Source organism: Triturus cristatus, chromosome 6, assembly GCF_964204655.1.
Source record: "Triturus cristatus chromosome 6, aTriCri1.1, whole genome shotgun sequence".
Classification (NCBI taxonomy): domain Eukaryota; kingdom Metazoa; phylum Chordata; class Amphibia; order Caudata; family Salamandridae; genus Triturus; species Triturus cristatus.
In genome coordinates, this window is record NC_140589.1 from 98,602,977 (window position 1) to 98,620,019 (window position 17,043).

General features: G+C 43.3%; 15 non-coding genes across 15 annotated transcripts; all 15 read right to left on the minus strand.

Moving 5' to 3' along the window:
* Positions 1 to 182: 182 nt before the first annotated feature.
* Positions 183 to 265, minus strand: TRNAL-UAG (transfer RNA leucine (anticodon UAG)). Its single transcript has one exon. It is a non-coding gene; the product is annotated as a tRNA-Leu (tRNA).
* A 1,024-nt stretch (positions 266 to 1,289) lies between these two features.
* Positions 1,290 to 1,372, minus strand: TRNAL-CAG (transfer RNA leucine (anticodon CAG)). Its single transcript has one exon. It is a non-coding gene; the product is annotated as a tRNA-Leu (tRNA).
* Positions 1,373 to 2,004: 632 nt separating this feature from the next.
* TRNAL-UAG (transfer RNA leucine (anticodon UAG)) lies at positions 2,005 to 2,087 on the minus strand. The gene has a single exon. It is a non-coding gene; the product is annotated as a tRNA-Leu (tRNA).
* A 1,024-nt stretch (positions 2,088 to 3,111) lies between these two features.
* Positions 3,112 to 3,194, minus strand: TRNAL-AAG (transfer RNA leucine (anticodon AAG)). Its single transcript has one exon. It is a non-coding gene; the product is annotated as a tRNA-Leu (tRNA).
* A 186-nt stretch (positions 3,195 to 3,380) lies between these two features.
* TRNAL-CAG (transfer RNA leucine (anticodon CAG)) lies at positions 3,381 to 3,463 on the minus strand. The gene has a single exon. It is a non-coding gene; the product is annotated as a tRNA-Leu (tRNA).
* Positions 3,464 to 4,095: 632 nt separating this feature from the next.
* On the minus strand, positions 4,096 to 4,178 carry TRNAL-UAG (transfer RNA leucine (anticodon UAG)). Its single transcript has one exon. It is a non-coding gene; the product is annotated as a tRNA-Leu (tRNA).
* Positions 4,179 to 5,202: 1,024 nt separating this feature from the next.
* TRNAL-AAG (transfer RNA leucine (anticodon AAG)) lies at positions 5,203 to 5,285 on the minus strand. The gene has a single exon. It is a non-coding gene; the product is annotated as a tRNA-Leu (tRNA).
* Positions 5,286 to 6,186: 901 nt separating this feature from the next.
* Positions 6,187 to 6,269, minus strand: TRNAL-UAG (transfer RNA leucine (anticodon UAG)). The gene has a single exon. It is a non-coding gene; the product is annotated as a tRNA-Leu (tRNA).
* Positions 6,270 to 7,292: 1,023 nt separating this feature from the next.
* TRNAL-AAG (transfer RNA leucine (anticodon AAG)) lies at positions 7,293 to 7,375 on the minus strand. Its single transcript has one exon. It is a non-coding gene; the product is annotated as a tRNA-Leu (tRNA).
* A 186-nt stretch (positions 7,376 to 7,561) lies between these two features.
* TRNAL-AAG (transfer RNA leucine (anticodon AAG)) lies at positions 7,562 to 7,644 on the minus strand. Its single transcript has one exon. It is a non-coding gene; the product is annotated as a tRNA-Leu (tRNA).
* A 1,739-nt stretch (positions 7,645 to 9,383) lies between these two features.
* TRNAL-AAG (transfer RNA leucine (anticodon AAG)) lies at positions 9,384 to 9,466 on the minus strand. Its single transcript has one exon. It is a non-coding gene; the product is annotated as a tRNA-Leu (tRNA).
* A 186-nt stretch (positions 9,467 to 9,652) lies between these two features.
* Positions 9,653 to 9,735, minus strand: TRNAL-CAG (transfer RNA leucine (anticodon CAG)). Its single transcript has one exon. It is a non-coding gene; the product is annotated as a tRNA-Leu (tRNA).
* Positions 9,736 to 11,474: 1,739 nt separating this feature from the next.
* TRNAL-AAG (transfer RNA leucine (anticodon AAG)) lies at positions 11,475 to 11,557 on the minus strand. Its single transcript has one exon. It is a non-coding gene; the product is annotated as a tRNA-Leu (tRNA).
* A 2,008-nt stretch (positions 11,558 to 13,565) lies between these two features.
* On the minus strand, positions 13,566 to 13,648 carry TRNAL-AAG (transfer RNA leucine (anticodon AAG)). The gene has a single exon. It is a non-coding gene; the product is annotated as a tRNA-Leu (tRNA).
* A 2,007-nt stretch (positions 13,649 to 15,655) lies between these two features.
* Positions 15,656 to 15,738, minus strand: TRNAL-AAG (transfer RNA leucine (anticodon AAG)). Its single transcript has one exon. It is a non-coding gene; the product is annotated as a tRNA-Leu (tRNA).
* Between the last annotated feature and the right edge of the window lie 1,305 nt (positions 15,739 to 17,043).

The window sequence follows — 17,043 nt, forward strand, 5'->3', positions numbered from 1 at the left end:
GGGTCCTATGCTCATTTGGTAAGGATTGCGCTTTGTCAGCAAGACGTTATAGAACCTAAATATATGAGAAACCCCATCTCTCTTGACAAGAGGAGAACGGAATAACGTGCCAGGTGAAGACCAACAGATGCAACTTCCATCAGATGTTAACCTGATAAAGGAGATTAAATCTCCAAAAGGCATGTCAGAAGTGGGATTCGAACCCACGCCTCCAAAGGAGACTGTGGCCTAAACACAGCACCTTAGACCTCTCGGCCATCCTGACAGTATAGGCTTTTAAGAAATGAATAAAAGTTACTCAGAAACGTCTACCTCCATGCAAGCCTGAAATAATTTAAACCTTCAAACACAAGGTGCAACTTTATGCACAGGACAATAAACACAGAAGAACACATACGACAGCACTTTATTTCACAGGTATACAGTTTTCATGCTTTTAGAACACCACATACCTCTCACCAGCTATTTAGGGTCCTGTATCCGACTCACAACATTTCCTTGCCTGCGACCTCTCTCTCTACACAAACAACTACAGCACAGGAAGTAGGAAGGCAATAGGTGGGGCAGTTTATGCAAATTTATGCTGCCAATGTGCCTTGCAGATTCATGCAGGATTTCTAGATCCTTGCTGGATACAAGAGAGAAGGACTTGTTCCAGATAAACTATCCCTAGCAGGGAAAGTCTGAGCACAGGCACTCTTTTGCTCTTTAGCCCCTGGCCTGGGACTCACCCTCACTTGCTGAGGCGTGAAATGCTGCATACCAACTTTGCACAGAAGGTATGTTTGTGGTCGTTTGGGGATGGGTGGGAGGTCAAGAGCAGGGAAAAGCAGGTCTCCTTCACTACTAGACTCCTCTTCTATGCCTCCCTGCCATTCACTCACTCTGTCTTTGTTTCATTCTCTCCTTCCACAACACTCCTTCTCACTCACTCGCTCTATCACTTGTATTTTTGCCCTTGCTCTGCATTCTATAGTGGAAACAGCTCTTGAATGAAGCATCTGAAAATGACGTGACATAACATTTAAAACCTCCTTATTGGAAACCTAAAACATCACAAGACTTAATGTAACCCATTTCTTTCATAAAAAAGATTTTTAAAGTACCCCACAAAACAAAAATAAAACACCACGAGTGCTAGAAGAATATTACATTAACGTTAAAGATAGAATAGGGCAAATGCATTTGCAGTTGAAACTGAAGTTTGGTACTTATTCAGATATTATTTACATTGCCAATTTTTAGCTGAGATTCTAAAGGAACTGAGAGAGAAAATGGAATTCAAGTTTTGTCAGAAGTGGGATTTGAACCCACGCCTCCAGAGGAGACTGCGACCTGAACGCAGCGCCTTAGACCACTCGGCCATCCTGACTTGCTTTCCCAGCATCTTCCAGAGGCCAGACAGCCATGCAGGTGAGGTACTGAAAAGCAATGCCCTCAATTTATTTATCCTATTATATGCACTTCCAACAGATCTTTGAACAATCTGTACAGAGCAGGACCTATGGAGAACTCTTTAGAACTTTGAGGCGAACAAAGAGAAAGTGCTGTTCACCAGCCACTTGAACGGCTCAAAGCTGCTTTGAAATTGAGACAATAGCCACCTCTTGGCTGGCTAAAGCAATTTTAACAAGGGATCTCAAAGTCACAACATAGGGTGGAGTATGCAAATTTAAGCAGCCCCTGATCAAAGCCCTGAGGAAATTGCTGTAAGTGTGCTGGAGTCCAGTTGTCTACCAGATGAATGGCATTCTTCCAAATTTGCAGGGCCCGTCTGGCCAGGGCATACAAGAGCATGACTCTTCCAGATGACCTCTTGCATGGGTCCTATGCTCATTTGGTAAGGATTGCGCTTTGTCAGCAAGACGTTATAGAACCTAAATATATGAGAAACCCCATCTCTCTTGACAAGAGGAGAACGGAATAACGTGCCAAGTGAAGACCAACAGATGCAACTTCCATCAGATGTTAACCTGATAAAGGAGATTAAATCTCCAAAAGGCATGTCAGAAGTGGGATTCGAACCCACGCCTCCAAAGGAGACTGTGGCCTAAACACAGCACCTTAGACCTCTCGGCCATCCTGACAGTATAGGCTTTTAAGAAATGAATAAAAGTTACTCAGAAATGTCTACCTCCATGCAAGCCTGAAATAATTTAAACCTTCAAACACAAGGTGCAACTTTATGCACAGGACAATAAACACAGAAGAACACATACGAAAGCACTTTATTTCACAGGTATACAGTTTTCATGCTTTTAGAACACCACATACCTCTCACCAGCTATTTAGGGTCCTGTATCCGACTCACAACATTTCCTTGCCTGCGACCTCTCTCTCTACACAAACAACTACAGCACAGGAAGTAGGAAGGCAATAGGTGGGGCAGTTTATGCAAATTTATGCTGCCAATGTGCCTTGCAGATTCATGCAGGATTTCTAGATCCTTGCTGGATACAAGAGAGTAGGCCTTGTTCCAGATAAACTATCCCTAGCAGGGAAAGTCTGAGCACAGGCACTCTTTTGCTCTTTAGCCCCTGGCCTGGGACTCACCCTCACTTGCTGAGGCGTGAAATTCTGCATACCAACTTTGCACAGAAGGTATGTTTGTGGTTGTTTGGGGATGGGTGGGAGGTCAAGAGCAGGGAAAAGCAGGTCTCCTTCACTACTAGACTCCTCTTCTATGCCTCCCTGCCGTTCACTCACTCTGTCTTTGTTTCATTCTCTCCTTCCACAACACTCCTTCTCACTCACTCGCTCTATCACTTGTATTTTTGCCCTTGCTCTGCATTCTATAGTGAAAACATCTCTTGAATGAAGCATCTGAAAATGACGTTACATAAAATTTAAAACCTCCTTATTGGAAACCTAAAACATCACAAGACTTAATGTAACCCATTTCTTTCATAAAAAAGATTTTTAAAGTACCCCACAAAACAAATATAAAACACCACGAGTGCTAGAAGAATATTACATTAACGTTAAAGATAGAATAGGGCAAATGCATTTGCAGTTGAAACTGAAGTTTGGTACTTATTCAGATATTATTTACATTGGCAATTTTTAGCTGAGATTCTAAAGGAACTGAGAGAGAAAATGGAATTCAAGTTTTGTCAGAAGTGGGATTTGAACCCACGCCTCCAGGAGAGACTGCGGCCTTAACGCAGCGCCTTAGACCACTCGGCCATCCTGACCCCATGCTGCTTTTTCATCTAAAGGGTGAGAAAGATATTAGAAACCAAAAAATGCACAGAGCTTAGGCCAATAGTGGCTAGAGCAAGAAAAAAACTCACTGCACTCTTTCAAGAAGACAATCCTATAAGCCACTGCGAGGGAAATGATCATATTTCTCAAGAAAAAAATTAGAGTAAACACAGCACTGTCAGAAGTGGGATTTGAACCCACGCCTCCAGAGGAGACTGCGACCTGAACGCAGTGCCTTAGACCACTCGGCCATCCTGACTTGCTTTCCCAGCATCTTCCAGAGGCCAGACAGCCATGCAGGTGAGGTACTGAAAAGGAATGCCCTCAATTAATTTATCCTATTATATGCACTTCCAACAGATCTTTGAACAATCTGTACAGAGCAGGACCTATGGAGAACTCTTTAGAACTTTGAGGCGAACAAAGAGAAAGTGCTATTCACCAGCCACTTGAACGGCTCAAAGCTGCTTTGAAATTGAGACAATAGCCACCTCTTGGCTGGCTAAAGCAATTTCAACAAGGGATCTCAAAGTCACAACATAGGGTGGAGTATGCAAATTTAAGCAGCCCCTGATCAAAGCCCTAAGGAAATTGCTGTAAGTGTGCTGGAGTCCAGTTGTCTACCAGATGCATGGCATTCTTCCAAATTTGCAGGGCCCGTCTGGCCAGGGCATACAAGAGCATGACTCTTCCAGATGACCTCTTACATGGGTCCTATGCTCATTTGGTAAGGATTGCGCTTTGTCAGCAAGACGTTATAGAACCTAAATATATGAGAAACCCCATCTCTCTTGACAAGAGGAGAACGGAATAACGTGCCAGGTGAAGACCAACAGATGCAACTTCCATCAGATGTTAACCTGATAAAGGAGATTAAATCTCCAAAAGGCATGTCAAAAGTGGGATTCGAACCCACGCCTCCAATGGAGACTGTGGCCTAAACACAGCACCTTAGACCTCTCGGCCATCCTGACAGTATAGGCTTTTAAGAAATGAATAAAAGTTACTCAGAAACGTCTACCTCCATGCAAGCCTGAAATAATTTAAACCTTCAAACACAAGGTGCAACTTTATGCACAGGACAATAAACACAGAAGAACACATACGAAAGCACTTTATTTCACAGGTATACAGTTTTCATGCTTTTAGAACACCACATACCTCTCACCAGCTATTTAGGGTCCTGTATCCGACTCACAACATTTCCTTGCCTGCGACCTCTCTCTCTACACAAACAACTACAGCACAGGAAGTAGGAAGGCAATAGGTGGGGCAGTTTATGCAAATTTATGCTGCCAATGTGCCTTGCAGATTCATGCAGGATTTCTAGATCCTTGCTGGATACAAGAGAGTAGGCCTTGTTCCAGATAAACTATCCCTAGCAGGGAAAGTCTGAGCACAGGTACTCTTTTGCTCTTTAGCCCCTGGCCTGGGACTCACCCTCACTTGCTGAGGCGTGAAATTCTGCATACCAACTTTGCACAGAAGGTATGTTTGTGGTTGTTTGGGGATGGGTGGGAGGTCAAGAGCAGGGAAAAGCAGGTCTCCTTCACTACTAGACTCCTCTTCTATGCCTCCCTGCCGTTCACTCACTCTGTCTTTGTTTCATTCTCTCCTTCCACAACACTCCTTCTCACTCACTCGCTCTATCACTTGTATTTTTGCCCTTGCTCTGCATTCTATAGTGGAAACATCTCTTGAATGAAGCATCTGAAAATGACGTGACATAAAATTTAAAACCTCCTTATTGGAAACCTAAAACATCACAAGACTTAATGTAACCCACTTCTTTCATAAAAAAGATTTTTAAAGTACCCCACAAAAGAAATATAAAACACCACGAGTGCTAGAAGAATATTACATTAACGTTAAAGATAGAATAGGGCAAATGCATTTGCAGTTGAAACTGAAGTTTGGTACTTATTCAGATATTATTTACATTGCCAATTTTTAGCTGAGATTCTAAAAGAACTGAGAGAGAAAATGGAATTCAAGTTTTGTCAGAAGTGGGATTCGAACCCACGCCTCCAGGAGAGACTGCGGCCTTAATGCAGCGCCTTAGACCACTCGGCCATCCTGACCCCATGCTGCTTTTTCATCTAAAGGGTGAGAAAGATATTAGGAACCAAAAAATGCACAGAGCTTAGGCCAATAGTGGCTAGAGCAAGAAAAAAACTCACTACATTCTTCCAAGAAGACAATCCTATAAGCCACTGCGAGGGAAATGATCATTTTTCTCAAGAAAAAAAGTAGAGTAAACACAGGACTGTCAGAAGTGGGATTTGAAGCCACACCTCCAGAGGAGACTGCGACCTGAACGCAGCGCCTTAGACCACTCGGCCATCCTGACTTGCTTTCCCAGCATCTTCCAGAGGCCAGACAGCCATGCAGGTGAGGTACTGAAAAGGAATGCCCTCAATTTATTTATCCTATTATATGCACTTCCAACAGATCTTTGAACAATCTGTACAGAGCAGGACCTATGGAGAACTCTTTAGAACTTTGAGGCGAACAAAGAGAAAGTGCTATTCACCAGCCACTTGAACGGCTCAAAGCTGCTTTGAAATTGAGACAATAGCCACCTCTTGGCTGGCTAAAGCAATTTCAACAAGGGATCTCAAAGTCACAACATAGGGTGGAGTATGCAAATTTAAGCAGCCCCTGATCAAAGCCCTGAGGAAATTGCTGTAAGTGTGCTGGAGTCCAGTTGTCTACCAGATGAATGGCATTCTTCCAAATTTGCAGGGCCCGTCTGGCCAGGGCATACAAGAGCATGACTCTTCCAGATGACCTCTTACATGGGTCCTATGCTCATTTGGTAAGGATTGCGCTTTGTCAGCAAGACGTTATAGAACCTAAATATATGAGAAACCCCATCTCTCTTGACAAGAGGAGAACGGAATAACGTGCCAAGTGAAGACCAACAGATGCAACTTCCATCAGATGTTAACCTGATAAAGGAGATTAAATCTCCAAAAGGCATGTCAGAAGTGGGATTCGAACCCACGCCTCCAAAGGAGACTGTGGCCTAAACACAGCACCTTAGACCTCTCGGCCATCCTGACAGTATAGGATTTTAAGAAATGAATAAAAGTTACTCAGAAACGTCTACCTCCATGCAAGCCTGAAATAATTTAAACCTTCAAACACAAGGTGCAACTTTATGCACAGGACAATAAACACAGAAGAACACATACGAAAGCACTTTATTTCACAGGTATACAGTTTTCATGCTTTTAGAACACCACATACCTCTCACCAGCTATTTAGGGTCCTGTATCCGACTCACAACATTTCCTTGCCTGCGACCTCTCTCTCTACACAAACAACTACACCACAGGAAGTAGGAAGGCAATAGGTGGGGCAGTTTATGCAAATTTATGCTGCCAATGTGCCTTGCAGATTCATGCAGGATTTCTAGATCCTTGCTGGATACAAGAGAGTAGGCCTTGTTCCAGATAAACTATCCCTAGCAGGGAAAGTCTGAGCACAGGCACTCTTTTGCTCTTTAGCCCCTGGCCTGGGACTCACCCTCACTTGCTGAGGCGTGAAATTCTGCATACCAACTTTGCACAGAAGGTATGTTTGTGGTTGTTTGGGGATGGGTGGGAGGTCAAGAGAGGGAAAAGCAGGTCTCCTTCACTACTAGACTACTCTTCTATGCCTCCCTGCCGTTCACTCACTCTGTCTTTGTTTCATTCTCTCCTTCCACAACACTCCTTCTCACTCACTCGCTCTATCACTTGTATTTTTGCCCTTGCTCTGCATTCTATAGTGGAAACATCTCTTGAATGAAGCATCTAAAAATGACGTGACATAACATTTAAAACCTCCTTATTGGAAACCTAAAACATCACAAGACTTAATGTAACCCATTTCTTTCATAAAAAAGATTTTTAAAGTACCCCACAAAAGAAATATAAAACACCACGAGTGCTAGAAGAATATTACATTAACGTTAAAGATAGAATAGGGCAAATGCATTTGCAGTTGAAACTGAAGTTTGGTACTTATTCAGATATTATTTACATTGGCAATTTTTAGCTGAGATTCTAAAGGAACTGAGAGAGAAAATGGAATTCAAGTTTTGTCAGAAGTGGGATTTGAACCCACGCCTCCAGGAGAGACTGCGGCCTTAACGCAGCGCCTTAGACCACTCGGCCATCCTGACCCCATGCTGCTTTTTCATCTAAAGGGTGAGAAAGATATTAGGAACCAAAAAATGCATAGAGCTTAGGCCAATAGTGGCTAGAGCAAGAAAAAAACTCACTGCACTCTTCCAAGAAGACAATCCTATAAGCCACTGCGAGGGAAATGATCATATTTCTCAAGAAAAAAATTAGAGTAAACACAGGACTGTCAGAAGTGGGATTTGAACCCATGCCTCCAGAGGAGACTGCGACCTTAACGCAGCGCCTTAGACCACTCGGCCATCCTGACTTGCTTTCCCAGCATCTTCCAGAGGCCAGACAGCCATGCAGGTGAGGTACTGAAAAGGAATGCCCTCAATTTATTTATCCTATTATATGCACTTCCAACAGATCTTTGAACAATCTGTACAGAGCAGGACATATGGAGAACTCTTTAGAACTTTGAGGCGAACAAAGAGAAAGTGCTATTCACCAGCCACTTGAACGGCTCAAAGCTGCTTTGAAATTGAGACAATAGCCACCTCTTGGCTGGCTAAAGCAATTTCAACAAGGGATCTCAAAGTCACAACATAGGGTGGAGTATGCAAATTTAAGCAGCCCCTGATCAAAGCCCTAAGGAAATTGCTGTAAGTGTGCTGGAGTCCAGTTGTCTACCAGATGAATGGCATTCTTCCAAATTTGCAGGGCCCGTCTGGCCAGGGCATACAAGAGCATGACTCTTCCAGATGACCTCTTACATGGGTCCTATGCTCATTTGGTAAGGATTGCGCTTTGTCAGCAAGACGTTATAGAACCTAAATATATGAGAAACCCCATCTCTCTTGACAAGAGGAGAACGGAATAACGTGCCAGGTGAAGACCAACAGATGCAACTTCCATCAGATGTTAACCTGATAAAGGAGATTAAATCTCCAAAAGGCATGTCAGAAGTGGGATTTGAACCCACGCCTCCAAAGGAGACTGTGGCCTAAACACAGCACCTTAGACCTCTCCGCCATCCTGACAGCATAGGCTTTTAAGAAATGAATAAAAGTTACTCAGAAACGTCTACCTCCATGCAAGCCTGAAATAATTTAAAACTTCAAACACAAGGTGCAACTTTATGCACAGGACAATAAACACAGAAGAACACATACGAAAGCACTTTATTTCACAGGTATACAGTTGTCATGCTTTTAGAACACCACATACCTCTCACCAGCTATTTAGGGTCCTGTATCCGACTCACAACATTTCCTTGCCTGCGACCTCTCTCTCTACACAAACAACTACAGCACAGGAAGTAGGAAGGCAATAGGTGGGGCAGTTTATGCAAATTTATGCTGCCAATGTGCCTTGCAAATTCATGCAGGATTTCTAGATCCTTGCTGGATACAAGAGAGAAGGACTTGTTCCAGATAAACTATCCCTAGCAGGGAAAGTCTGAGCACAGGCACTCTTTTGCTCTTTAGCCCCTGGCCTGGGACTCACCCTCACTTGCTGAGGCGTGAAATTCTGCATACCAACTTTGCACAGAAGGTATGTTTGTGGTTGTTTGGGGATGGGTGGGAGGTCAAGAGCAGGGAAAAGCAGGTCTCCTTCACTACTAGACTCCTCTTCTATGCCTCCCTGCCATTCACTCACTCTGTCTTTGTTTCATTCTCTCCTTCCACAACACTCCTTCTCACTCACTCGCTCTATCACTTGTATTTTTGCCCTTGCTCTGCATTCTATAGTGGAAACAGCTCTTGAATGAAGCATCTGAAAATGACGTGACATAAAATTTAAAACCTCCTTATTGGAAACCTAAAACATCACAAGACTTAATGTAACCCATTTCTTTCATAAAAAAGATTTTTAAAGTACCCCACAAAACAAATATAAAACACCACGAGTGCTAGAAGAATATTACATTAACGTTAAAGATAGAATAGGGCAAATGCATTTGCAGTTGAAACTGAAGTTTGGTACTTATTCAGATATTATTTACATTGCCAATTTTTAGCTGAGATTCTAAAGGAACTGAGAGAGAAAATGGAATTCAAGTTTTATCAGAAGTGGGATTCGAACCCACGCCTCCAGGAGAGACTGCGACCTTAACGCAGTGCCTTAGACCACTCGGCCATCCTGACCCCATGCTGCTTTTTCATCTAAAGGGTGAGAAAGATATTAGGAACCAAAAAATGCACAGAGCTTAGGCCAATAGTGGCTAGAGCATGAAAAAAACTCACTGCACTCTTCCAAGAAGACAATCCTATAAGCCACTGCGAGGGAAATGATCATATTTCTCAAGAAAAAAATTAGAGTAAACACAGGACTGTCAAAAGTGGGATTTGAACCCACGCCTCCAGAGGAGACTGCGACCTGAACGCAGCGCCTTAGACCACTCGGCCATCCTGACTTGCTTTCCCAGCATCTTCCAGAGGCCAGACAGCCATGCAGGTGAGGTACTGAAAAGGAATCCCCTCAATTTATTTATCCTATTATATGCACTTCCAACAGATCTTTGAACAATCTGTACAGAGCAGGACCTATGGAGAACTCTTTAGAACTTTGAGGCGAACAAAGAGAAAGTGCTATTCACCAGCCACTTGAACGGCTCAAAGCTGCTTTGAAATTGAGACAATAGCCACCTCTTGGCTGGCTAAAGCAATTTCAACAAGGGATCTCAAAGTCACAACATAGGGTGGAGTATGCAAATTTAAGCAGCCCCTGATCAAAGCCCTAAGGAAATTGCTGTAAGTGTGCTGGAGTCCAGTTGTCTACCAGATGCATGGCATTCTTCCAAATTTGCAGGGCCCGTCTGGCCAGGGCATACAAGAGCATGACTCTTCCAGATGACCTCTTACATGGGTCCTATGCTCATTTGGTAAGGGTTGCGCTTTGTCAGCAAGACGTTATAGAACCTAAATATATGAGAAACCCCATCTCTCTTGACAAGAGGAGAACGGAATAACGTGCCAGGTGAAGACCAACAGATGCAACTTACATCAGATGTTAACCTGATAAAGGAGATTAAATCTCCAAAAGGCATGTCAGAAGTGGGATTCAAACCCACGCCTCCAAAGGAGACTGTGGCCTAAACACAGCACCTTAGACCTCTCGGCCATTCTGACAGTATAGGCTTTTAAGAAATGAATAAAAGTTACTCAGAAACGTCTACCTCCATGCAAGCCTGAAATAATTTAAACCTTCAAACACAAGGTGCAACTTTATGCACAGGACAATAAACACAGAAGAACACATACGAAAGCACTTTATTTCACAGGTATACAGTTTTCATGCTTTTAGAACACCACATACCTCTCACCAGCTATTTAGGGTCCTGTATCCGACTCACAACATTTCCTTGCCTGCGACCTCTCTCTCTACACAAACAACTACAGCACAGGAAGTAGGAAGGCAATAGGTGGGGCAGTTTATGCAAATGTATGCTGCCAATGTGCCTTGCAGATTCATGCAGGATTTCTAGATCCTTGCTGGATACAAGAGAGAAGGACTTGTTCCAGATAAACTATCCCTAGCAGGGAAAGTCTGAGCACAGGCACTCTTTTGCTCTTTAGCCCCTGGCCTGGGACTCACCCTCACTTGCTGAGGCGTGAAATTCTGCATACCAACTTTGCACAGAAGGTATGTTTGTGGTTGTTTGGGGATGGGTGGGAGGTCAAGAGCAGGGAAAAGCAGGTCTCCTTCACTACTAGACTCCTCTTCTATGCCTCCCTGCCGTTCACTCACTCTGTCTTTGTTTCATTCTCTCCTTCCACAACACTCCTTCTCACTCACTCGCTCTATCACTTGTATTTTTGCCCTTGCTCTGCATTCTATAGTGGAAACATCTCTTGAATGAAGCATCTGAAAATGACGTGACATAAAATTTAAAACCTCCTTATTGGAAACCTAAAACATCACAAGACTTAATGTAACCCACTTCTTTCATAAAAAAGATTTTTAAAGTACCCCACAAAAGAAATATAAAACACCACGAGTGCTAGAAGAATATTACATTAACGTTAAAGATAGAATAGGGCAAATGCATTTGCAGTTGAAACTGAAGTTTGGTACTTATTCAGATATTATTTACATTGCCAATTTTTAGCTGAGATTCTAAAAGAACTGAGAGAGAAAATGGAATTCAAGTTTTGTCAGAAGTGGGATTCGAACCCACGCCTCCAGGAGAGACTGCGGCCTTAATGCAGCGCCTTAGACCACTCGGCCATCCTGACCCCATGCTGCTTTTTCATCTAAAGGGTGAGAAAGATATTAGGAACCAAAAAATGCACAGAGCTTAGGCCAATAGTGGCTAGAGCAAGAAAAAAACTCACTGCATTCTTCCAAGAAGACAATCCTATAAGCCACTGCGAGGGAAATGATCATATTTCTCAAGAAAAAAAGTAGAGTAAACACAGGACTGTCAGAAGTGGGATTTGAAGCCACACCTCCAGAGGAGACTGCGATCTGAACGCAGCGCCTTAGACCACTCGGCCATCCTGACTTGCTTTCCCAGCATCTTCCAGAGGCCAGACAGCCATGCAGGTGAGGTACTGAAAAGGAATGCCCTCAATTTATTTATCCTATTATATGCACTTCCAACAGATCTTTGAACAATCTGTACAGAGCAGGACCTATGGAGAACTCTTTAGAACTTTGAGGCGAACAAAGAGAAAGTGCTATTCACCAGCCACTTGAACGGCTCAAAGCTGCTTTGAAATTGAGACAATAGCCACCTCTTGGCTGGCTAAAGCAATTTCAACAAGGGATCTCAAAGTCACAACATAGGGTGGAGTATGCAAATTTAAGCAGCCCCTGATCAAAGCCCTGAGGAAATTGCTGTAAGTGTGCTGGAGTCCAGTTGTCTACCAGATGAATGGCATTCTTCCAAATTTGCAGGGCCCGTCTGGCCAGGGCATACAAGAGCATGACTCTTCCAGATGACCTCTTACATGGGTCCTATGCTCATTTGGTAAGGATTGCGCTTTGTCAGCAAGACGTTATAGAACCTAAATATATGAGAAACCCCATCTCTCTTGACAAGAGGAGAACGGAATAACGTGCCAAGTGAAGACCAACAGATGCAACTTCCATCAGATGTTAACCTGATAAAGGAGATTAAATCTCCAAAAGGCATGTCAGAAGTGGGATTCGAACCAACGCCTCCAAAGGAGACTGTGGCCTAAACACAGCACCTTAGACCTCTCGGCCATCCTGACAGTATAGGATTTTAAGAAATGAATAAAAGTTACTCAGAAACGTCTACCTCCATGCAAGCCTGAAATAATTTAAACCTTCAAACACAAGGTGCAACTTTATGCACAGGACAATAAACACAGAAGAACACATACGAAAGCACTTTATTTCACAGGTATACAGTTTTCATGCTTTTAGAACACCACATACCTCTCACCAGCTATTTAGGGTCCTGTATCCGACTCACAACATTTCCTTGCCTGCGACCTCTCTCTCTACACAAACAACTACACCACAGGAAGTAGGAAGGCAATAGGTGGGGCAGTTTATGCAAATTTATGCTGCCAATGTGCCTTGCAGATTCATGCAGGATTTCTAGATCCTTGCTGGATACAAGAGAGTAGGCCTTGTTCCAGATAAACTATCCCTAGCAGGGAAAGTCTGAGCACAGGCACTCTTTTGCTCTTTAGCCCCTGGCCTGGGACTCACCCTCACTTGCTGAGGCGTGAAATTCTGCATACCAACTTTGCACAGAAGGTATGTTTGTGGTTGTTTGGGGATGGGTGGGAGGTCAAGAGCAGGGAAAAGCAGGTCTCCTTCACTACTAGACTACTCTTCTATGCCTCCCTGCCGTTCACTCACTCTGTCTTTGTTTCATTCTCTCCTTCCACAACACTCCTTCTCACTCACTCGCTCTATCACTTGTATTTTTGCCCTTGCTCTGCATTCTATAGTGGAAACATCTCTTGAATGAAGCATCTAAAAATGACGTGACATAACATTTAAAACCTCCTTATTGGAAACCTAAAACATCACAAGACTTAATGTAACCCATTTCTTTCATAAAAAAGATTTTTAAAGTACCCCACAAAAGAAATATAAAACACCACGAGTGCTAGAAGAATATTACATTAACGTTAAAGATAGAATAGGGCAAATGCATTTGCAGTTGAAACTGAAGTTTGGTACTTATTCAGATATTATTTACATTGCCAATTTTTAGCTGAGATTCTAAAGGAACTGAGAGAGAAAATGGAATTCAAGTTTTGTCAGAAGTGGGATTTGAACCCACGCCTCCAGGAGAGACTGCGGCCTTAACGCAGCGCCTTAGACCACTCGGCCATCCTGACCCCATGCTGCTTTTTCATCTAAAGGGTGAGAAAGATATTAGGAACCAAAAAATGCATAGAGCTTAGGCCAATAGTGGCTAGAGCAAGAAAAAAACTCACTGCACTCTTCCAAGAAGACAATCCTATAAGCCACTGCGAGGGAAATGATCATATTTCTCAAGAAAAAAATTAGAGTAAACACAGGACTGTCAGAAGTGGGATTTGAACCCATGCCTCCAGAGGAGACTGCGACCTGAACGCAGCGCCTTAGACCACTCGGCCATCCTGACTTGCTTTCCCAGCATCTTCCAGAGGCCAGACAGCCATGCAGGTGAGGTACTGAAAAGGAATGCCCTCAATTTATTTATCCTATTATATGCACTTCCAACAGATCTTTGAACAATCTGTACAGAGCAGGACCTATGGAGAACTCTTTAGAACTTTGAGGCGAACAAAGAGAAAGTGCTATTCACCAGCCACTTGAACGGCTCAAAGCTGCTTTGAAATTGAGACAATAGCCACCTCTTGGCTGGCTAAAGCAATTTCAACAAGGGATCTCAAAGTCACAACATAGGGTGGAGTATGCAAATTTAAGCAGCCCCTGATCAAAGCCCTAAGGAAATTGCTGTAAGTGTGCTGGAGTCCAGTTGTCTACCAGATGCATGGCATTCTTCCAAATTTGCAGGGCCGTCTGGCCAGGGCATACAAGAGCATGACTCTTCCAGATGACCTCTTACATGGGTCCTATGCTCATTTGGTAAGGATTGCGCTTTGTCAGCAAGACGTTATAGAACCTAAATATATGAGAAACCCCATCTCTCTTGACAAGAGGAGAACGGAATAACGTGCCAGGTGAAGACCAACAGATGCAACTTCCATCAGATGTTAACCTGATAAAGGAGATTAAATCTCCAAAAGGCATGTCAGAAGTGGGATTTGAACCCACGCCTCCAAAGGAGACTGTGGCCTAAACACAGCACCTTAGACCTCTCCGCCATCCTGACAGCATAGGCTTTTAAGAAATGAATAAAAGTTACTCAGAAACGTCTACCTCCATGCAAGCCTGAAATAATTTAAAACTTCAAACACAAGGTGCAACTTTATGCACAGGACAATAAACACAGAAGAACACATACGAAAGCACTTTATTTCACAGGTATACAGTTGTCATGCTTTTAGAACACCACATACCTCTCACCAGCTATTTAGGGTCCTGTATCCGACTCACAACATTTCCTTGCCTGCGACCTCTCTCTCTACACAAACAACTACAGCACAGGAAGTAGGAAGGCAATAGGTGGGGCAGTTTATGCAAATTTATGCTGCCAATGTGCCTTGCAAATTCATGCAGGATTTCTAGATCCTTGCTGGATACAAGAGAGAAGGACTTGTTCCAGATAAACTATCCCTAGCAGGGAAAGTCTGAGCACAGGCACTCTTTTGCTCTTTAGCCCCTGGCCTGGGACTCACCCTCACTTGCTGAGGCGTGAAATTCTGCATACCAACTTTGCACAGAAGGTATGTTTGTGGTTGTTTGGGGATGGGTGGGAGGTCAAGAGCAGGGAAAAGCAGGTCTCCTTCACTACTAGACTCCTCTTCTATGCCTCCCTGCCATTCACTCACTCTGTCTTTGTTTCATTCTCTCCTTCCACAACACTCCTTCTCACTCACTCGCTCTATCACTTGTATTTTTGCCCTTGCTCTGCATTCTATAGTGGAAACAGCTCTTGAATGAAGCATCTGAAAATGACGTGACATAAAATTTAAAACCTCCTTATTGGAAACCTAAAACATCACAAGACTTAATGTAACCCATTTCTTTCTTAAAAAAGATTTTTAAAGTACCCCACAAAACAAATATAAAACACCACGAGTGCTAGAAGAATATTACATTAACGTTAAAGATAGAATAGGGCAAATGCATTTGCAGTTGAAACTGAAGTTTGGTACTTATTCAGATATTATTTACATTGCCAATTTTTAGCTGAGATTCTAAAGGAACTGAGAGAGAAAATGGAATTGAAGTTTTATCAGAAGTGGGATTCGAACCCACGCCTCCAGGAGAGACTGCGACCTTAACGCAGTGCCTTAGACCACTCGGCCATCCTGACCCCATGCTGCTTTTTCATCTAAAGGGTGAGAAAGATATTAGGAACCAAAAAATGCACAGAGCTTAGGCCAATAGTGGCTAGAGCATGAAAAAAAATCACTGCACTCTTCCAAGAAGACAATCCTATAAGCCACTGCGAGGGAAATGATCATATTTCTCAAGAAAAAAATTAGAGTAAACACAGGACTGTCAAAAGTGGGATTTGAACCCACGCCTCCAGAGGAGACTGCAACCTGAACGCAGCGCCTTAGACCACTCGGCCATCCTGACTTGCTTTCCCAGCATCTTCCAGAGGCCAGACAGCCATGCAGGTGAGGTACTGAAAAGGAATCCCCTCAATTTATTTATCCTATTATATGCACTTCCAACAGATCTTTGAACAATCTGTACAGAGCAGGACCTATGGAGAACTCTTTAGAACTTTGAGGCGAACAAAGAGAAAGTGCTATTCACCAGCCACTTGAACGGCTCAAAGCTGCTTTGAAATTGAGACAATAGCCACCTCTTGGCTGGCTAAAGCAATTTCAACAAGGGATCTCAAAGTCACAACATAGGGTGGAGTATGCAAATTTAAGCAGCCCCTGATCAAAGCCCTAAGGAAATTGCTGTAAGTGTGCTGGAGTCCAGTTGTCTACCAGATGCATGGCATTCTTCCAAATTTGCAGGGCCCGTCTGGCCAGGGCATACAAGAGCATGACTCTTCCAGATGACCTCTTACATGGGTCCTATGCTCATTTGGTAAGGGTTGCGCTTTGTCAGCAAGACGTTATAGAACCTAAATATATGAGAAACCCCATCTCTCTTGACAAGAGGAGAACGGAATAACGTGCCAGGTGAAGACCAACAGATGCAACTTACATCAGATGTTAACCTGATAAAGGAGATTAAATCTCCAAAAGGCATGTCAGAAGTGGGATTCAAACCCACGCCTCCAAAGGAGACTGTGGCCTAAACACAGCACCTTAGACCTCTCGGCCATTCTGACAGTATAGGCTTTTAAGAAATGAATAAAAGTTACTCAGAAACGTCTACCTCCATGCAAGCCTGAAATAATTTAAACCTTCAAACACAAGGTGCAACTTTATGCACAGGACAATAAACACAGAAGAACACATACGAAAGCACTTTATTTCACAGGTATACAGTTTTCATGCTTTTAGAACACCACATACCTCTCACCAGCTATTTAGGGTCCTGTATCCGACTCACAACATTTCCTTGCCTGCGACCTCTCTCTCTACACAAACAACTACAGCACAGGAAGTAGGAAGGCAATAGGTGGGGCAGTTTATGCAAATGTATGCTG